The sequence below is a fragment of the Pleurodeles waltl genome, chromosome 6, assembly GCF_031143425.1.
Source record: "Pleurodeles waltl isolate 20211129_DDA chromosome 6, aPleWal1.hap1.20221129, whole genome shotgun sequence".
NCBI lineage: Eukaryota > Metazoa > Chordata > Amphibia > Caudata > Salamandridae > Pleurodeles > Pleurodeles waltl.
In genome coordinates, this window is record NC_090445.1 from 1,245,831,720 (window position 1) to 1,245,852,713 (window position 20,994).

A 20,994-nucleotide genomic window follows, 5' to 3' on the forward strand; every position below is an offset into this window, starting at 1 on the left:
CCGGGTGAGAAAGGTGAGTCACTCAGCCTTCTGCACTCCTTCCTTGATGATAGCTTAGGGCTAAGGTTTGTAGTCTTCCATGTGGGGTCCCACAGGGCTTCTCACTTAGCTCCACCCTTTTTAACCTCTATGTTTCACCACCGGCAAAAGTGGTCTATTACTTTACTTTTCAGGTTTTGTCTTATGCTGACAACACCCAAATCATTGTATCAGTATGAGATGACTTGCCTTTGGTGTCATATAAATTCAAGAACTGTATGACAGGAATTAGTAATCAGATGAAAGACAACTTTCTGAATCTGAATGCTGATAAAACTGAGGTACTTATTTACCGTCCATCTGGTCGGAACTCTGGTGACCGAAATTGTGTGGTCCTTTACCTACCCCGGTTGAGTTGGCCAAAAATTGAGGGGTCATTTTTTCTAACTCTTTGGCCTTCAACCTACAGGTTAACCGTACCACCAGCGCTTGCTTTTACATCATCAGATCGCTAAAAAAGGTCTTACTGTTTATTCCGCCAGCACTCCACAAGTCGGTGGCTGTGGCTTTCTCTCCTCCCTCCTGGAATACTGTAATACTTCCTTTCTGATTATCAATAATTCCTCTCTTAAGCTCCATGTCATTCAAAACGTGGCAGTGCATCTTGTCGTAGGCATTCCCAATCATCTTGCAGTAGCCCTTCATTGGCTTCCTGTCAGGAAGCACATGATATTCAACGTGCTATGCGTGGCCTTTTGGGCACTGCAAAAAATGGGGTTGCTGCTTTTTTGGACAACTCCTCAGTGTTCCATGCTTAATAGGCCGCTCTGCTCCACTAGTCTCCACATATACTGTAGAAGCAAGGTGGTGGCCCCCAAGATTCGCAGAACCAGATGGGGCGGGCGCTCTTTCTCTTATGCTGTGGCCAAAATGTGGGACATCTTACCTCTGCATATCACCAGATCAGAAAAGATCTCTGTTTTCCATAAACATCTGAACACCTGGCTTTCCTCACCCTACCCACTGGTGCAGTGCAGGCTGCATCTTGTTCCTTGTTTGGCGCTCATGTTGTAGTTGGCTTTGGCACCTTTACACCTTCAGGTATAGCCGCGCTTCAGAAATTTTCTTTAGAGTTCATTTAATTTCAAGTTAAGACGTACATTCGTAACTCTGACAACTTTTTTTGGAGAAGAAATGAAAGACTTTCCGGGAGGATGGGAGCCCTTCATAGTGCGATTTGCAGGTAAAGAAGTTTTTTTGTTATTAAATGTTTTGCATTAACCAATTGACATGCTAATGCTATTTTGAGGAGAATTTGAGCTTATTCACATTTAGATTGGTTATTATTAATATAGGCGTGAATTTTAATATGGCTAATTTTGTTTGCTGTCTGAACGTGAACATTCTATTTCTAAGCAAGCTGGAGTTCTAATTGCTGAACGTAATATTTATTTTCCTTCTTTCCCATTTGAAGAAATGTTTTCGTTTTTGTGATTACTGTGGAATGTTTTAATGACTAGCGCATTCAAGAAGACACCTGTAGTGCAGACAAGTCCAAGTATCTCATTTTATTACAGATAGTTTTGTTTGAAGTAGCAGAAAGAAGATTCTTAGTGAGAAACCTTGAGCACCTAACAAGAATGAATTGTATTGTTTAGCTTTAATCTGATTGGACCGTCTCATGAGATCCGTGTGTAGGTGTGTAAAAGGTTGACGGTGTTCCAGAGGTGGAAAACGGCTGTAGTATCCTAGGAGTGTGAGTATAAGTTGGGCTATGCAGTTTTGATTTTAAGTGCGATTGGGTGTTTGTGTTGTTCAGTACTGCACTGTGATTTGCTGGAAACTGCTTGTCATTTCATATGGGATTGACAAATTCAGTTTTTTTGCATTTTTTTGCATAAGTAGTTGAGATTAAATTCTTTAAGAAACGAAGAGCTTTGTTGAAAATTGATGCTACATCTGTTTGTCAAGGAAAGGAAGCTCCTCCAGAGGGCACACACACATATGATATGACCACTAACGTCAGAATTCACATGAGCTTGGGTCATGCAATGGAATGAAATCACAGTGAAAGGTGGGTGCCTGCAATTTCACCTAAATGACACATTCAATATGAGAAAAATGTAACATTTGAGAGGGTGATATGTGAGATGAACCCCAACTAAGACACTTTGAAGCACTGAATGCAAGGGAATATGCTGCACATGAAAAGGGAAAGAAGAAATATAAAACGCAAATGGGAAATAAAACCCTTTATTGAATGGAGTTGAAATGAAATGAGAAGCAATATCAGTGACGATAAAGTGTTCTTGAGGGTGTGGCTGTTTATTCCCCAATTGTGGAGAAAGAGATGGAAGTGAAACAATTAAGAGATGGAGGTGGGGGTGACAAGAGAGCCTGAGAGAGACAGCGATATGGATGATTCGTTTTTTGATGATTTGCTGAAGACTCAACAACCTCTATATAATGATGTTCCTCACCTGTAGTGCAACATCAACCATAGGTGGGAGCAGCACGAGCGTGGCCAGACCTTGCAGAGAGTAGGAAGCTCACCTGCTGAGCAAGGCCTTCAGAGAGACGTTTACCCCTGCCCCTTCGGGTCCATCTCTGGAAGGCGCAGGTACATCTGTCATCACCACAGATAGGATCTAGAATTATAATCTCCATCAGCAGAGGCTTCCTTCAAAGAGATTAATCTTGTATAATTAAGAGCAGACTCAAGGATCTTGTATAGGGGACACTTGACGTAGAATACCTAAAGACGTTTTTGAGTAGTGAAGCTGCAAGATACACTTGCCACCCTGGAAGAGTTGCCTGGTGAGTTTCTGATTAGTTTGACTGAAAATAACAATTGAAGGATGGTGATGAAAGATGATGAATTAAAAAAAATGTGATCAACACATTTGAAAGTGCATGTTTAGGAGTTGGTGGAATTCTTTAGAGAATGTTAGAAAGAGGAAAAATATTGGATAAAAATATAAGAAACAGTGGCTGAAGCATAAAGTGAGTAAGAAGAAATAAATGGGGCACAGGAGGAGCAGAAGGGAGAGCTAGCATGAGTGACTCGAAAGCTGGAGAGTTCCCTTTGAGAGAGGTGTCTGAAGATGCGTACATACATGTGCTCTGATAATTTTTCATTCATTAATCAGTTTCCAAAGTTGAGAGAGAATACTGACAAATGATACACTAGGTGGACAGGGCTGTGAACATCTAAAAAATGCTTTGGGTAGAGTTGAATACTTTTTTTTTTAATTGTGGTCCTCAAGGATTTGTGAGCAGAATGCAAAGTGGTCATAGGTTGACCCAATGATGAGATGCAGAGAGAAGCCCAGACACATGCATCTTCACCTCCTGTCATGGACAAGTATACCAAGATAATTTCTCAACTGAAAATGAAGGTTCCATAGAAAGATGTGAATTGGGGCAAAATAACCAAAACTACTCAAGAGCCCAAAGAGTCGGCACGCGTTTATTATGAGAGATGAATGCAAGTTTTCAGACAGCCTAGTGGTGTCCAACATTCAGAAAAGGAAAATCTTAGTGGGTTCTCTTCTCATTTAGTGCTTGGTTTGGATCCAGAAATTAATTTCTATGTACAGCTGAATGTGATTTGTTGGCAGGTGAATCCTTGGACGAGATCCTCAGGTATGCAAAATATTACAGTAAGAATTTGGAAGCAAAGTACAACATTGATGAGAAATTCATTTTGTCACAGACTAAGACGGTGCGAAAAGAATGTCATAATGGCCTGTGTTAGAAATGGGGTTTTTGGTTGGCAGTCAGGTTACCCTCTGTCCAAGCAAGAACCCTCACTCTAGTCAGGGTAAGTCACACACAATCCAAATTATCATGTGCCCACCCTCTGGTAGCTTGGCACGAGCAGTCAGGCTTAACTTAGAAGCCAATGTGTAAAGTATTTGTGCAATAAATCATACAATAACACAATATAGCACCACAAAAATACACCACACAGTGTTTAGAAAAATATATAATATTTATCTGGATATTTGCAGGTCAAAACGAATAAAGATGCAATATGAAATTGTAGAGATATCACTGAAAAGTGATATAAAGTGTCTTAAGTCTTTAAAAAGCAAACAAAGTCTCTTTCAAGCACAAAGTACCTGGTTTAAAGTGGAAAATCTCCGCAAAGGGCCGCAAAGGGGGAGATACGTGGAAAAATGGTGTGTGCGTCGGTTTCGCCCCTTCACACACGGACTTGTGTAGTTATTTTTCATGCGGGGAAGTCGTGCGTCGTTTTCTGGTGAGCAGACAGTCTTCTTCTGTGGTTCGCGGGATTACCAGATGTCCCGGGGTCTGTGCGTGGAATCCTAGGCTTGTTTTCTGGCTGCGTGTTGTTCCGGTGGGCTGTGCTTGGAATCTTCTCCCTCACGGCAGGCGTTGTGTCGATTTCCTTTCTGAAGTCGGGCGCCGTTGTCCAGGCGAAGCCGTGCGTCGAAGTTCCGGTCGCACCGCAGGCGTCGCGTCGAGCGCGTCTTTCCGGATCGGCGTGCGGTGAATTTTTCACCGCGGAGCAAGCTGTGCGTCAAATTTTTCGCCACACAAGGAGAAGTCTTTTTGGTCCCGAGACTTCAGGGAACAGGAGGCAAGCTTTATCCAAGCCCTTGGAGAGCACTCCAGCAGCAAGGCAAGAGTTCAGCAAGGCAGCAGGGCAACAGCAAGGCAGCAGTCCTTTGTAGAAAGCAGTCAGGTGAGTCCTTTAGGCAGCCAGGCAGTTCTTCTTGGCAGGATGCAGGTTCTGGTTCAGGTTTCTTCTCCAGCAAGTGTCTGATGAGGTAGGGCAGAGGCCCTGTTTTATACCAAAATGTGCCTTTGAAGTGGGGGAGACTTCAAAGAGTGGCTAAGAAGTGCACCAGGTCCCCTTTCAGTTCAATCCTGTCTGCCAGGGTTGCAGTAGGGGGTGTGGCAGTCCTTTGTGTGAGAGCAGGCCCTCCACCCTCCCAGCCCAGGAAGACCCATTCAAAATGCAGATGTATGCAAGTGAGGCTGAGTACCCTGTGTTTGGGGTGTGTCTGAGTGAATGCACAAGGAGCTGTCAACTAAACCCAGCCAGATGTGGATTGTAAGGCACAGAAAGATTTAAGTGCAAAGAAATGCTCACTTTCTAAAAGTGGCATTTCTAGAATAGTAATATTAAATCCAACTTCACCAGTCAGCAGGATTTCGTATTACCCTTCTGGCCATAGTAAATATGACCTTCCTACTCCTTTCAGATCAGCAGCTACCACTTCAAAACTGTATGAGGGCAGCCCCAATGTTAGCCTATGAAGGGAGCAGGCCTCACAGTAGCGTAACAACAAATTTAGGAGTTTTACACTACCAGGACATGTAAACTACACAGGTAAATGTCCTGCCTTTCACCCACACCGCACCTTGCTCTAGGGGTTATCTAGGGCACACATTAGAGGTGACTTATATGTAGAGAAAGGGGAGGTTTAGGCTTGGCAAGTACTTTTAAATGCCAAGTCGAGGTGACAGTGAAACTGCACACACAGGCCTGGCAATGGCAGGCCTGAGACAAGGTAAAGGGGCTACTTAAGTGGGTGGCACAACCAGTGCTGCAGGCCCACTAGTAGCATTTAATCTACAGGCCCTGGGCACATATAGTGCACATTACTAGGGACTTATAAGTAGATTAAATAGTCCAATCAGGTATGATCCAAGGTTACCATGTTTAAAGGGAGAGAGCATATGCACTTTAGCACTAGTTAGCAGTGGTAAAGTGTGCAGAGTCTAAAAGCCAGCGACAACAGTGTCCAAAAAGTGGAGGGCAGGCAAAAAGATAGGGGTGACTACCCTAAGGCGGTCAGGTCTAAGATGTGTCCCCCCCAGCTGAAAGTGGGGAGAGCTACCCAACCTTCTGGGAGCTCTCATCGCTAAGGGGGAAGTATCTGGAGAGACCATCAGCATTGGCGTGGTCAACCCCTGGGCGATGCTCCACCGTAAAGTCCATCCCCTGTAGGGAAATGGACCACCTCAAGAGTTTAGGATTTTCATTCCTCATCTGCATGAGCCATCCGATGGGCCTGGTCTGTCTCAACCCGGAAGTGAGTCCCAAACAGGTATGGCCTCAGCTTCTTCAGTGCCCAGACCACAGCAAAAGCTTCTCTCTCAATAGCACTCCACCTCTGTTCCCGTGGTAATAGTCTTCTGCTAATAAAGACTACTGGTTGGTCTAGGTCCTCCTCATTCAGCTGTGCTAGGACCGCTCCTATGCCATGCTCTGAAGCGTCTATCTGCACAATAAATTCCTTGGAGTAGTCAGGGGCCTTGAGTATGGGGGCCGTGCACATAGCTTCCTTCAGAGAGTCAAAGGCTTTCTGACAAGCCTCTGTCCAATTCACAAACCTAGGTTGTTTCTTGGAAGTGAGTTCTGTCAAGGGTGACACAATGGTACCATAGACCTTGACAAATCTGCGGTAGTATCCAGTGAGGCCGAAAAAGGCTCTCACCTCAGTCTGTGTTCTAGGTGGTTGCCAGGCCTTGATAGTTTCAATCTTGGCCTGGAGTGGCTGCACCTTGCCACCACCTACTAGGTGTCCCAAGTACACCACGGAACCCTGCCCAATCTGGCACTTACTAGCCTTGATGGTCAGGCCTGCCTGTTGCAGGGCCTGAAGCACCTCCTTGAGGTGGAGCAGGTGTTCCTCCCAGCTGTAACTGTAGACAGTTATGTCGTCCAGGTAGGCTGCACAGAAGGCATCCTTTCCAGCTAGGACCCCGTTAACCAACCGTTGGAAGGTAGCGGGGGCATTTTTCAACCCAAATGGCATCACCCGGAACTGGTAATGGCCATCAGGTGTGGAAAATGATGATCTCTCTTTAGCCCCCTCAGTCAGGGTGATCTGCCAGTACCCTGAAGTAAGATCAAATGTACTCAGGAACTTGGCAGCGCCTAGTCTGTCAGCGAGCTCATCAGCACTGGGATGGGGTGAGCATCAGTCCGTGTGACTGAGTTGAGACCCTGGTAGTCCGCACAGAACCTGAGTTCTGGCTTCGCACCTGGGGCAGTAGCCTTAGGGACCAACACCACAGGGCTGGCCCAAGGACTACTGGATTTCTCAATAACCCTTAAAGCTAACATCTTGGAGACCTCCTCCTAGATGCTGGCCTTCACCTTATCCGATAACCTGTAAATTTTGTTCTTCACAGGGAGACTGTCACCTGTGTCAATGTCATGAACACAGAGGTGGGTCAGTCCAGGAGTAAGGGAGAACAGGGGGGAGAACTGATCCAACAGCTCATAGCAGTCTTCTCTCTGGTTTAGAGTCAGGGAGTCAGAGAGAATGACACCGCTCACTGACCCATCACCTTCTTGGGCAGAGAGGAGGTCGGGGAGAGGTTCACTCTCCTCTTCCATTCCTTCATCTATGACCAGAAGCATGTTGACTTCAGACCTCTCAAAATGAGGCTTCAGTCGGTTGACATGGAGCACCCTTAGGGGGTTCCTAGGGGATTGGAGGTCCACTAGGTAAGTGGCCTCCCCTTTCCGCTACTTTACTTCAAATGGGCCAGACCAGCGGTCTTGGAGAGCTCTAGGCTCTACTGGCTCCATTACCCACACTTTATCTCCAGGTTGAAACTCTACCAGGGTGGCCTTCTGGTCATACCAGCGTTTCATTACCTCTTGACTGGCCTCAAGGTTACTTTTGGCCTCTTTCCAGAAGCGGTTCATCTGGTTGCGGAGGGCCAACATGTAGCTGACCACATCCTGAGGGGGTGCCTTTGGAGCTTTCTCCAACCCCTCCTTGACAATGCTTAAGGGTCCCCTGACAGGGTACCCATAGAGAAGCTCAAAGGGACTGAACCATACCCCCTTCTGGGGTACCTCTCTGTAAGCAAAGAGAAGGCATGGTAAGAGGATGTCCCACTTACGCCTCAGGGCCTCAGGGAGGCCACCCATCATGCCTTTCAAGGTCTTGTTGAATCTCTCCACAAGAGCATTAGATTGGGGGTGATAGGGTGTGGTGGACTTGTAGGTTACACCACACGCATCCCACATAGACTTCATGTATGCAAACATGAAGTTAGTGCCTCTGTCAGACACTATCTCCTTTGGGAATCCCACACGGGTAAATATCCCCATCAGAGTTCTGGTCACCACCGGTGCTGTTACGGTCCTCAGAGGGATTGCCTCTGGGTAACGGGTGGCATGGTCCACCAAAACCAGGATGAACTTGTTGCCTAGGGCAGTTTTGGGGTCCAATGGACCAACAATGTCGGTGCCCACCCTTTCAAAGGGGGTGCCAACGACAGGAAGTGGAATCGGGGGGGCCTTAACCCTTTTTCCTGTTTTACCACTGTCCTGGCAGGGAGGACAAGATCTACAGAATGTATCTGAGTTTGTCCTTATTCTGGGCCAATAAAAGTGGGTGACAAGCCTGTCAAAGGTCTTGTCTTGCCCCAAATGTCCTGCCAGGGGAATGTCGTGAGCCAGACCCAGTAGGAAGGTTCGGTAATACTGGGGGACCACCAGCGCACACGCTGCCCCAATGGCCGGAACCCTAGGCTCACTGTAGAGGAGATCATTCTCCCAATATATGTGGTGATCGCCAGAAGCTTCACCTGCTGCCTGGGCTGAGGCTTGCTTCCTCATACCCTCTAGAGTGGGACATTCTTTCTGCGCCTTGCAGAATTCCTCCCTGGTGGGTCCACCCTCAACTTGCCAGCCAGCAAGCTCAGGTAGATCACCTAGGGTGGCAATGTCTTCCCCAGTTGGCTCGGGGGCCTCCTCCTCAGGAACCCCATCAACCACTGCGGGAACTTCTGGGGCTGGTTTCCCACGCCCCTTGCCCCTCCTCTTGGCAGTTGTCTGGGCCATTGTTCCAGGCTCCAGACGCCCTTGACTTCCCTCTCGGTCAGCCATGGACCGTGTGGTCATTCAGACCCACTCAGACAATCCTAACATTTCCAAGTGAGACCTTAGCTCTACCTCCTTCCAGGTAGTGTGCTGAAGGTCGTTGCCTAACAGACAATCTACAGGCATGGCAGGACTCACAGCTACTTTCAGAGTACCAGAGACCCCCCCACTCAAAGGGAACAAGAGCTACCGGTAGGTGGCTCTCACGATTGTCAGCGATTATGACCTGGTGAAATATATTGGGGATGATCTGCTCTGCTGACACCAGCTGACCCTTGACAGTAGTCATGCTGGCTCCTGTGTCACGCAGAGCCTCCACCCTTTGCCCATTGATGGTGACCCACTGTCTATACTTGGAAGTATTGGCAGGCATGTGGGCTTTTGGCACCATCTCTGTATCCCTAAGGACACTAGGGTTACCTCTGTCTGCACCCCAAAACTGTCTGGGACCATCTCCTCCCTGAGCGCTACGCTAGCCAACCCAGGTGTCTGCCCTCCTTGGGGGGGGGGGTGCACTCTTGGGACACTTGGAGTCGGCCTCAGAGTGCCCATACTTATTGCACTCTGAACAGTGGTGTACAAACCTCCCTGTCTTATGGTCAGTGAAACCTTTCTTTTGAGAATCAGACCGGGTCTGGTTACCATTACTCCCTTGGGAACTATTTTGGGGGCCTTTTGAGAACTCCTTGTTTTTAAGTTTTTCTCCCCCCTCTTTCTTCTGATGGGAACCCTGACCACCTTTGTAGGTGTCCCCCCCAGATACCTTCTTGGACACTCTGGTACTAGTCCAGAGGTCCGCCTCCTCAGCAAGCTTCCTGGGATCAGTCAGCTTACTGTCTACTAGGTGCTGGCGCAACTCTGTAAAACAAATACCGAGCATATGCTCTCTCAGAATCAAATTATATAATCCTGTGTAATCATCTACTTTGCAGCCCCGCACCCATCCATTCAGTGCCTTACTGGAAAAGTCAAAGAAATCTACCCATGTTTGTGTGGATAGTTTGGTGCTGTCCCTGAACCTCTGACGGTATCTCTCAGGGGTCAGTCCAAACTTGGTAAGTAAAATGGCTTTCTGACGTGGGTATGTGTTTTGATATGGTTTGTCCAATGTGAGAAGTGTGTCCCTCCCCAAAGGTGGCACATAACTCCACATAGCTGTACCACATTGCCCTTCAGGAACCTCATGAGCCCTTAGTGCAACTTCGTAAGCAGCTAACCATTTATCTATGTCATCTCCCACCACAAAACTGGGCACCACATTTTTGGGTATACGAACCTTCTTTTCTCCAGCAGGTCCTGTCTGTATGCAGCCACCATGACTGCTGGATTCAGACTGCTTTGCCTTGAAATCCAGCTCCTTGAGACTCAGTTCATGAGCCAACAAAAGTTTATTTTCAGCCAAGGCTCTCTCAGCTGCAGCTTCAGCTCTTTCAGCCTCAGCTTGCTTGGCTTCTCTCTCTGCCCTTTTTTCCTCCTGTTGACCCTCAATTTTCAGTCTTGCCATTTGCAATTGGAACTCTCTTTCTTCTCTCCTTTCCTCTGCGGTCAGGCTTTGCACAGAGACACTGCTTCCTGGTCTGGAAGGGGGCACAATTGCAGTGGTAACATCACCCACTGGTAGCAACAAATCCTCTGAGGGGCCATTTTCTGGCTCCTCTTACTCATCATCCTCCTCTAAATGGGCTTCTGCCCAGGCCCTCAGCCCCACTTGAAAGTCTTCCTTTTTGGAGGCCCCTTAGGTTGGTACTCTCATCACCCTGCAGAACCCTTTTAGCTGTTTGACAGTATATGTATCCAACAGGGCTAGGTCAAAATCTCCTGCTTGAGACCCAGCCAGAGACATGTTGAGTGAGGATTTAGTTTTAGAAAATCCTCACTTTCTGCACATAAACAATCATTCCAAAATGACGCTTTGGTACTTCCAAGTGTACTGCATTTTGCAGCACACATAGAAGTGCCAAATTGCCATTATAGATTGTTTTGTGCAGGAAGGGGCATCTTCCTGCACATAAACAATCTATCCCCTTATCACAGACACCCTTGCAATATGGTGCAAGGATGCCTGCATTGGCGCAGGTAGCTTAATTCAGCGCTGGCGCAGGGGGAAACACAGGGGTTTACCGTTTTCCTGTAAACACAATGCATCCCTGCATTTCAGAAGTGGCGCAGCGTAGCACTGCTATTTTTGCGCAGTACAGCACTGCGCCACTTTGGCATAAATCAGGGCCATAGTACGAACACAGTTTTAGCTAAGGTTCCCATACAAATAGGTGCACTTGAATAATGACCATCAATTTGTAATATGTGACTCAAATCCAGTCAATCTATTGGACAGGGATTTACTCTGCAAAATGAATTGTGTGATTTATTGCACACTGGATGGTGTGTAACTTCAGATACACAATGAAGATGTAGATTTTATGTTGAAATCCACAGCTGGGCTATTCTCAGTCCTACCTGAAGAAGACTTACCTCCTGACTTAAAATGTATGGTTAATTAGGTAGTATGGGACTTTTCAGAAAGAGTCACTGGATTGATTGAGAATGTTGAACCAGTGAGAATTACAATGTGACCTAAACCAGAGTATCCCCAAATGTAATGCATGTATGTAAATATTGATTGTATGATTAATTACATTTTTTACTAAAGATCTTCAAAAGGTAAACATTTACAGTAAGTTCAAAGATATCGAAGACATTAAAACACAAAACGAGTTTAGCAGCATCACGGTAAGCAGAATACAATTTTAAAACGAAATCATAAAAATAGGCATCGGATACTAGAGCATATCATTAGTGTACCATTATCTCAACTAAAAGAGGCAAAACATAAAAAGGGAATCCATTAAACAGATTTCCTGCATTAAGGTGACTGCTGATGAAAGGCCCCGGTTTTAATAACTGACCCAAAGTCGACACACTTTCGCAGAGCCATCCAAAGAGACATAAAATACCGAAAAAAGAAGTAAAAGAAAACGAGTCCAGCAAGCACAGTCTTATGCCTTAAAGTCATGTGTGCAATAAGACTCCATCGTGGTTGTTGCCTATTTTGGGAGCAAGTGCAAACAAGCATGACAGACAAGCAAGGTTGCATACCTTAAAGTGGCTAGTACAAAGGGGCTCTATCATATGTAATAACTCAATTTTGGGAGCAGATACAAACAGGCCAGTCAAGCGAACAAAGTCTTGTACATTACAGTGGCATATGGAAAAGAGACTCGGCATATTTACAAGATACTGTTGTATGAGTGCTGATGCCCCAGTTTTCTTGCGTCACCTCTGCTCTACCTAACAACACCATGCGTGTGCTGTATTTACAATATGGCACACCATGGTGCACGTTAGGCCAATACAGTCAAAATTGTGGACGCTATTGTGGCGCTTTGCTGCACTAGCATCAAATATTTTGACAGTAGTGCAGCAAAGTGCAAGGAGGCCCATTGATTAAAATGGGTGCGTCACTTTAACACCTGCTTTGATCAGGCGTTAAAAATGACGCAAAAAATGTCACTGCACCATTTTTGCAGGCCTACTAATGCCAGAATGCCCTCCTTGCATACATTATGCCTGACGCAGCCATAATATGACGCAAGGGGGTCGCAAAGTTGCACAATGCATGCATTGCACCACTTTGTAAATATGACGTGGTGAAAATTTCCTCCTTGAGCCAGATTGGCGTAAAAACAATTACGCTAGTTTGGTGCAAAGAGTCCTTGTAAATCTGGCCCTCTATTTTAGATTCTGTCCAGAAGTCACTTATTTCTACAGCAGAAACTAGGTTGAATGTAATATAAACATGAGAACAGCAAACTCTAGCCAATTTTAAGGCTGTCATTCAAGAGTTTTTTCAGTTGGGAGATTAATTTTCAAGATCTGGCTAGGTCAGTCGGTTCTTTCAACGTAAAAAACAAATTCCTGGCTTTAACACAAGTTCCTGTACCCTGGCTTAAAAAAAAGGGTTTAAGCAAAGTGCAACGTGCATTTCTCATGGCAGGACAACAATAGAGTAGGTGGCTTAATGATTCAAATCTATACCCACAAACTCTACAGTTAGTAATCACGGAAAGGGAGCGCCATTTTAGGTTCAGCTCTTTAGTCTTGAGGGCCATCAACCTTACAGCCATGATAGATGACAGGCAGGCTTTACCAATCATATGCTTTAAATACAGCTGCTCAGTCAGCTGGTAAGGATGGAGGTCATAAGATGTTATCACGGCCGCTGCCACCAAAGAATTATTCAATTTCGCCAGGTATGTTGTCATAGAAATGGATCTAGTCTGCTTCATTATAACCGCTTTAACGGCCGATTGCATACGTAGCAGCATATCTAAAGCTGACTGATCAATTTGTAGAGACTGAAATGTGGTGGCTAACAAATTGGACCAGGGATTAACTTTTATATTGAAGATAGGGTGAATTACAGATTTCAGCGTGTAAGGTGGGGCCTTAACAACCCTGTAGTAATATTTTAAAAAGCCCCCCATATGGACCTGCTTCTGGTTTCATATCCAGCTCTAGTCTTACTAAGCAGCCTTGGCTATACTGTGGCAATTTGAATAACCTCCTGTAGGCCTTAGATTGAAGCTGGTCCACTAATTTAGTAATCTGCCCTGGGAAAGCTTCATTGCCATAATTTAACACTGGCAAACGAGTAGCTGCCAGAACCTGTCTGATGGGGGCTGAAGAGGGACTCTATCAAGTTATTGAGCTGACATACTCTTGAAATTATCAGGTCAGCCTTAGTTCTAAGATGGCAAAGGTGGACTTTAGCACTCCCGTTCACTGTGAACCACATCCCTAAATAGTCGGGCCATTTTGCCCCAGTGATATTTAGGGGTCCCATACTCCAGTAGTGACTCAAATTCTTTGAAGATACCCCAAAAGTAACGACCTTTGTCTTTGAGATATCCACCCTCATCCTGTTTGCCTCATTATATTTGTGGAGAGCAGGAGTGTGATTTTACAGTTACCGATTTTGGAGGGAATCAAATTAGTGATTTTTAAAGCTGAATACATGTCTGCTGGGCATAGAATAAAAGGAGCAGAGCAAGAACCCAGCCTTGCTTCAGCCTGTTATCCATGGGAATCATCCTGCTTAGCGCTGTTGTAGCCTGCTTGACTCTTACCGATGTTGCAGTATAAAGTAAAATTATGGGCCTTAACAAGTTGGTAGGGATGCCCCAACCTTGGAGTTTCTCCCACAGATTGTTTCTGTCCAGAGAGTCAAATGCTTCGGAATAATCCACAAAACAAGCATAGAGTGGGTGACTCTTTTTGATAGAAGCTTGTATTAAATAAGAAAGTGCCACTATATTGTCTTTTGTCTCTGATTTTGCCCGGAATCCAGTTTGGTGAATTGGAATTATATTATTAGCTTCAACCCAACGTTCCTGCACTTTTAACAATAGAGAGGCGAACACTTTAGCCTCTATATCAAGAAGGGCAACGAGGCAGTAGTTATCCAGCTCCTGCCTATCCCCTTTTGTAATTGATCAAATGTAGGATATAGCCCCTCCAACTGTTTGGGATCTTTTTAGTCAGCAGGCAGGCACTGTACACTGCACTGTACAGAGTTGAGAGAGTGGTTTACCACAAAGTGATGTCATCCTTGAATACTTGTGCAGGAATATCATTGGGCCCCGGAGTGCCTGATGCCTTAATATTTTGCAGGGGAATCGAAACATCCCTGGTCGTGAGAGGAAGGTCACTGGACTGTTGCCTTTTTTTGTGTACAGACCTTATTCCTGAAACTGACTGGTAGGGCAGAGTTAGTTACGTATAACTTGCTCACATGTAGTATCCAACTTTCTTCATTTATTGCATTGTTTTTTGGGCCCTCATGACTCATCTTAGTTTCAATAAATATCCATATATCTGCTTGGTTTTGCTTACCCAGGAGAGAGTAACTATGTAACCACACTTTTTCTGTCTGGGTGCGTTTAAAAGACCGAACCAATCTCTTGTGCTGCTTCTTGAGGACTTGAAGTTGTGCCAAGCATTTGAAATTAAATGTAAAAAAATTATTTTTGTGGCAGAACTGTTGTAGCCTGCAGATACACTACTTGCTATCCCTTATCGAAGGTGATTGAAAAGCACGTAATCGCGACTTCTGAGATGGAAGATTGGAGCCCAAGCTATACAACAGATCGTAAACTATTTTGACCAGCTGTTCAGCAAGTTCTCAGCTGTCTGTAGCGGAAGGGAGGAACCCCTGGCCAATTTCCATTTGAGTACTCACGACCTTACAAAATATCTTCAGGTACACCTAGGGGAACCTTTCTGGAACCTATTAAGGCAAATAGTGCATCAGACTGGGCATGGCTACCATCTGGGTTTGGAGCGAGCCACATTTTATGCGATGTATGGCCTGTAGATTCTCATCTCCTCTTGAAGATTTGACAGTCAGCTGGGTGTCCAAGGGAATTGAATATGCACCCAACTCAATGCAGTAAGTGGTCACTTGCCTCAATATTGTGAATGTTAAAATGACTTCAGGTACTTAAAGAGGTTCAATGAAACAAAGATGTAGTCTAAGGTGCTTTTCCCCTTAAAGGTACTCGGGTATTTTAGATCTGAGGAACTCTTTTCCAGTGTAAGTTGGATAGAGGCGAGGCCATGCCTGACGAGGAAACATTGCAACAGCTTAGTAGTTGGACAAGCTGTGTGGCTGTCATCTGTCCCCATTCCCAGAAACTTAAGGTTGAAGTCACCACAAATTATAATGCTATACCCAGGATGGTTGCACAATACTCCCTCAAGGGCTTCGACTAGGTGCTGCATTTTCTCCAACCAGCCCAGGTGCAAAGGAATTAAAATATAGATTAATTTGTAAGATTCTTATTGAATATTCTTTGCGTCTTTTGGCTTCTAGCTTAATTGACTGGAACACATCTTCTTCATCTACCATTTTCACCTTCAGGTCAAGAACAATATTGAAATATGTTGAGAGGCCCCCAGATGGTCTTCCAATTTTGTTTTTGTTTTTTGTAGCTGGTTTATGAATTTCATAAAAACCAGGAATTATCAAAGTAAGAACCCAATTGTCTGAAGTGACTTTAATGAGCCTAGACAGGCCGGCTACATTCCATGAGATGATTTGTAAGGGACGGTTACATTTTGGCTACTGTTTACTAGTGCAAAGAGTGATGCTGGGAATCACAAATTAAGGGAGATGGTACCCATGCCCAGTCTGATGCACTATTTTCCTTAGGTTCACCTAGGTGTACCTGAAGATATTTTGTAAGGTCGTGAAATACACATATTATAGCTTGGAAAATTACATTTGAGGTTCTCTAACTCTGTTCTATATACTATAAGTTTGGATTTGCAAATCTGACAGGGCCTTTTTTTTCTTCAGTGGAAGGGGGTATTTGGGAGGCCCTTTTTGAAAAATCCCTTTACCCCATTCTGCCAGGGTTAGCTTATTTGCCATTATTTGCTCAGCCAGTTTGGATGTTCGAATGGACAGTATTGTTGATTCACTGGCGCTTCCATCTTCTGGATGAGTTCTGAATGCAACACTTAGGATGTCCTCTGATTTTATGTTAACCATCTATGGAAGCACCGTGAAGAGATGCAGCAAATTAGAGTGATTGAAAATATCATGACTGCCTTCTGTTTGATATTGTGGCATGAGTAAAAGTTTAACAGTTATTGGGTGGTCAGTCTGTTTACTGGGAAGCTCAGCCTGGTTTATATGGGTGTCTCAGCATTGCCCCGGGTTTAGCCACACAAAACTGTTGTTGTTGGTGCTCATATGTAATGGAGCCTGCAGAGCTGGGGGCTCTATCGTATGAAAATTTGCCTGAGGACTTGGAGACTTAGGAGGTGCACGACGTTGAGTCACAGATTCTTCACCTGTCACATTCTGCCTTGTCAAGTTGTGATGATTTGGTTGGATCCGGTCCTGGGCTGTATCAAGGTCACCAAGCATTGGACAAAATAATTGCTTATGATGGTTTGGTTGCATCCAAGCCTCGGCTGAACTGAATTTTAAGGAACCAATGATCGCGTTGAGCTCCCTAATTCCAAATTATTAGGAGTTAGTACTGGTTGAGGGCCAGGCGGATCAAAAGAATTCTGATGACCCAGGTCCTTTTTACCGCTCTTCCTGTCCTTGAACATAGGATACACATTAATTGTATTGCTTAGTGCTGTGTTTTGCGCCTTCAGATTCTGTGCTTGCAGCTGTACTTTAGCGGCTGTTTTTTGCCTTTTTTGATTTCTTTTTGGCCTTCCTTGAAAGTACCCGGGACCATGCCGAGATCTGACCAGGATTAGACTGTGCCTCCGGAGTCTTTTTACGTCAGTCAGGCAGGCACATGATAAATTGCCCGAGCTGACTGTATTAATGACCGTGGAAAGGCCTCTTTGTTCCAGAGTGGTAAGTTTGGCCTCTCTTCGGGTGATGGAACTAGCTAGAGCTTGTAGCAGGTCCTGTGGTACCTCCAACTTATAAGATAGCCGGGTAAGAGCATTCATTGTCACGACCAAGGTAGCATTTATTGATGCCAGAAGGTTGCTCTGGGCGGAGTTCGATTGAATGGTTGGTATCTCAATCCCCGGTTGGGAAATTGTGGGAGGTGAGTGGCTGAGTATTTTAACAGGGGATCGGTAGACTTGATCCTGGGAGTGGGCTATACTGTTTGTGCCTGCTTATTTTCATGAACTGTTGCTGGCCTCTGCATAAAGGACTGAGCAGGAGTTTGATGCACTGACCCCCAAATGCCTTCAGGCCCAACCTTGGTCTGACTGGCTGCCTGGGAGCGATATATGAAGGAATAGGGTTGGGTTGTATCTCACTTTGTTTATCCCTTGATTTTGTAGAGTTAGCCTTAGAATACCACTTGCTGGAGTACCCCCACTCCTTCTAGTCATTAACATAAATCGTCAAAGCAGGGACTATCATTAGAACATTCTCCACTCTGGTGCTTGACATTATAATCAATCAATCAATGAATCAGAGTTTATAAAGCGCAGATACTCACCAGTAAGGGTCTCAAGGCGCTATGGGGGTGTGTAGTGTGTACCTGAGGTGGATTAAAAAAACTATGTCTTCAGTTCCTTCGCGAATCTGGGGAGGTGTTTGCAATATTTATTGCAGGAAATAAGTTTCTTGCCTGTTGTTTAGAGCCACTGGTGCTAAAGAAGGCAGACCATACGTGGGCCAAGCGGGCCGAGGCGTTGCAGTGGGAGTCCGTTGGCGTACTGTTGTCTGCATTGAAGTTAAGAATCAAACTCCTGTGAGGAGCTTGAGATTGAACTGGCCACTTCAAATCCAACCAACTGGGGGGCCAAATCATGCCAGTCTCCTACAAGCCTCACCCCAAAATAGTCGGGTCACTTCCGCGTGGATTCTGGGGCATACACTTAGCAGTCGCTATCTGTACAAACCGCACTCCACCCACAGAGATCAGCCTAAAAGGCCACAGAACTGAAAATCTCTAGGTGACTTACGTTGTCACAATGCCAGTACCCAATTTCCAGTGCCACATACCAAGTGTAAAAAGTTAAATTCGAAAGCCCACTGGGACAGGGTGGCACAAGCGCAAGTAAAAATCGTCCGAACTCGAGGTTTAAAGCTTCAATGCTTCTGAGGAGTTTCTGAAGGCTTGGAGGGGTCTTCAAAGGTCTCAGGGTGTCCCCAGATACATCCTATCTTTGAGAGGACCAGAAATAACTCAGGAAGCCAAACAAGGTTAAAGACCAGGGCATAATCCAGGAGACAGAAGGACAAAGGCTTTATTGCCACAGTGGCATGCTGGTTCAGCTTTCAAGTGAAAGGGCAGAGGCAGAAGGTAGAGGCAAAATAGATAGAAGCAGGACCAAAGCAGGAGCAAAGCAGAGGCGGGGAGGTGGTAGCAGCAGGTGGGATCTAGATGGAAAACCGACAGCTCGAGCCATGAGCTGCTGGACGAAGAAAGAGAAGTAGCAAAGGAGTGAGGGAGCGAAGGAGCACGGACCGAGTCGGAGGCTGCATGTGTGCCTGCTGAGCTCTGACCTGCTCTCCTCAGCGACTCCGCTTCTCCTTGGCTTAACGTACTTCTGCTCTGCTCCGTTCACTCTGTTGGCCGTATGAACCCTTGAACCCATCCCTCTGCCCAGGGCTCATCCGAGGCTCATCCGGGGTACAGTCCTGGTACCGCTTATCGAGTCTGCTCAGGCAGATGCCGACGCAGATACTCTGCAGCTCTTCGTCCCGCTCCTCTGCTTGACAGCCAACCTCAGACCTCTATCCTTCCCACTTCTGACTTCCCAGACGATGTAAGTTCTCACTCAAGATGCCAGTTTAGCCTTACTTGCATATTGGGAAGTAAAGGTTCAAGTTTTTTTTTTTTTGTGTCGCAATATAACCTGACATCTGAAGCAGTGGAATGAATTATGCCTTTAATTAAATAAATGTTATAACAGAGCTCGTAAAAAGAAGGGCTAGGGATGGGTTTTTAGAAACCAAACAAGAAATGGAGGATTGTTCAGGACCTCAAAATGGTGAATCAAATTATAGTCCTATGTCCCCTGATACAAAATTCTACTTTGATTCTCTTCCAAGTTCCATTTGATGCTGAGCGGGTCTTAGTCTTTGATCTGTGTCAAGCATTCCTTTCTATTTCCTTATATGAGGATAGCCAAATTCTTTTTACTTTTCAATTTCTCTCGAAAATCCTTGTGTAGTGTTGCATCCAAGAGGGATATAAAAATAATCTCTCAATCTTTAATCAGATAATAAAGAAAAATCTGGAGACTATACCACTGCGTTCCAGCTTGGTTCTAGTGCAGTACATAGATGACCTTTAGGTGGTTTGGATAACTTGAGGAGCCTCCAAGCAAGACAAATTGCTTTGTTTATTCACCTTGCAAAGAATGGTCACAGGGTCAAACAAAATTACACTACTGCCATAGGGAGATTCTCTACTTAGAACACCACATTGTGAAAGGAGCTATGGGAGTGCCCAAATAACATGTCTCCACAATCCTGTAAATGAATACTCCCATGATATAGAGAGATGTCAGGATGTTCCTGGGAATGGTGGGCTACAGTTGTCAATGGTTCCCAGCTATTCCCTAGGGGCTAAGCTTCTAAAGAGACTTGCACACAGTGATGTGACTGATCCGCTACCCTGGGACAACTTCTGCATGAGAGCCTTCCTAGAGCTCAGAGAGGAACTCTGCTGTGCACCAGCACTATGAATGTCCAGTTATAACAAGGACTTTGTGCTTTATTGCCTTAAGAAAGGGGGGCACACTAATCATATAGACAGACACACAGGGAAACAAAATGTCCAGTGACTTATTTCTCTGCCACACTCAATCCAGTTACTGCAGTGCTTCTGGATGCCTTAAAGCTGTAGCTGCAGTGGGTCTTAGCACCCAACAGTGCAAGAGCATAGTTAAGGGCTGCTCACTTATTGTGATGGCCCACATTCAGTTGAGATCTTACTAACCAAAACACAAACTCAGCACATGACAAACAGCAGGCTCACTAAATATTGATAGGTGATTTTGGTAGCAGAAAATGCTTCTCTCAGGAGGTGCAATCTCCAAAATCCTAAACTCTTTTGCCTCTTCATGAGACTGACCCAGACAATAATAGTTTTGACTAAGACTGTCTTGATGTTACTGAGTGTGCCCAAAGCCAAGACCTGCCATTCAAGATGTCCCATTGGGAGAGCCTGATCTTACCTTGCTTGTAGATGGCTCTTGTTTAAGAGCTAGATGAGTAATTGTGAGAGCACCATATACTGTATGCACCATAGAATGTGTCATGGAAGTCTCATATTTGTGCAGTCTCATGCCCCTGCAGGTGGCTGAACTAATTGCATTGACTAGAGCGTGCTGCATTTCCAATTACTTGAGCGTCAACATCTACACCAACAGTCAATTTGGTTTTGCCACGGTCCACAACTTCATACACGTATGGTAACATAGGGGTTTCCTAACCTCCTCTGATGAATGGAAGATATATCATGAACTTGCTACCGCCATTGCAGCTGCCTAGAGAGATATCAATTGTAAAATGTGCAGCACATAAGAGTGAACATGATTTTGTTACGTCAGGAAAGCTCTATGTCAATAAAATGGCCAGGTATTGCACTCAAGGGTTCCGTACATTTATTGTACATGAACAATGTGAATTA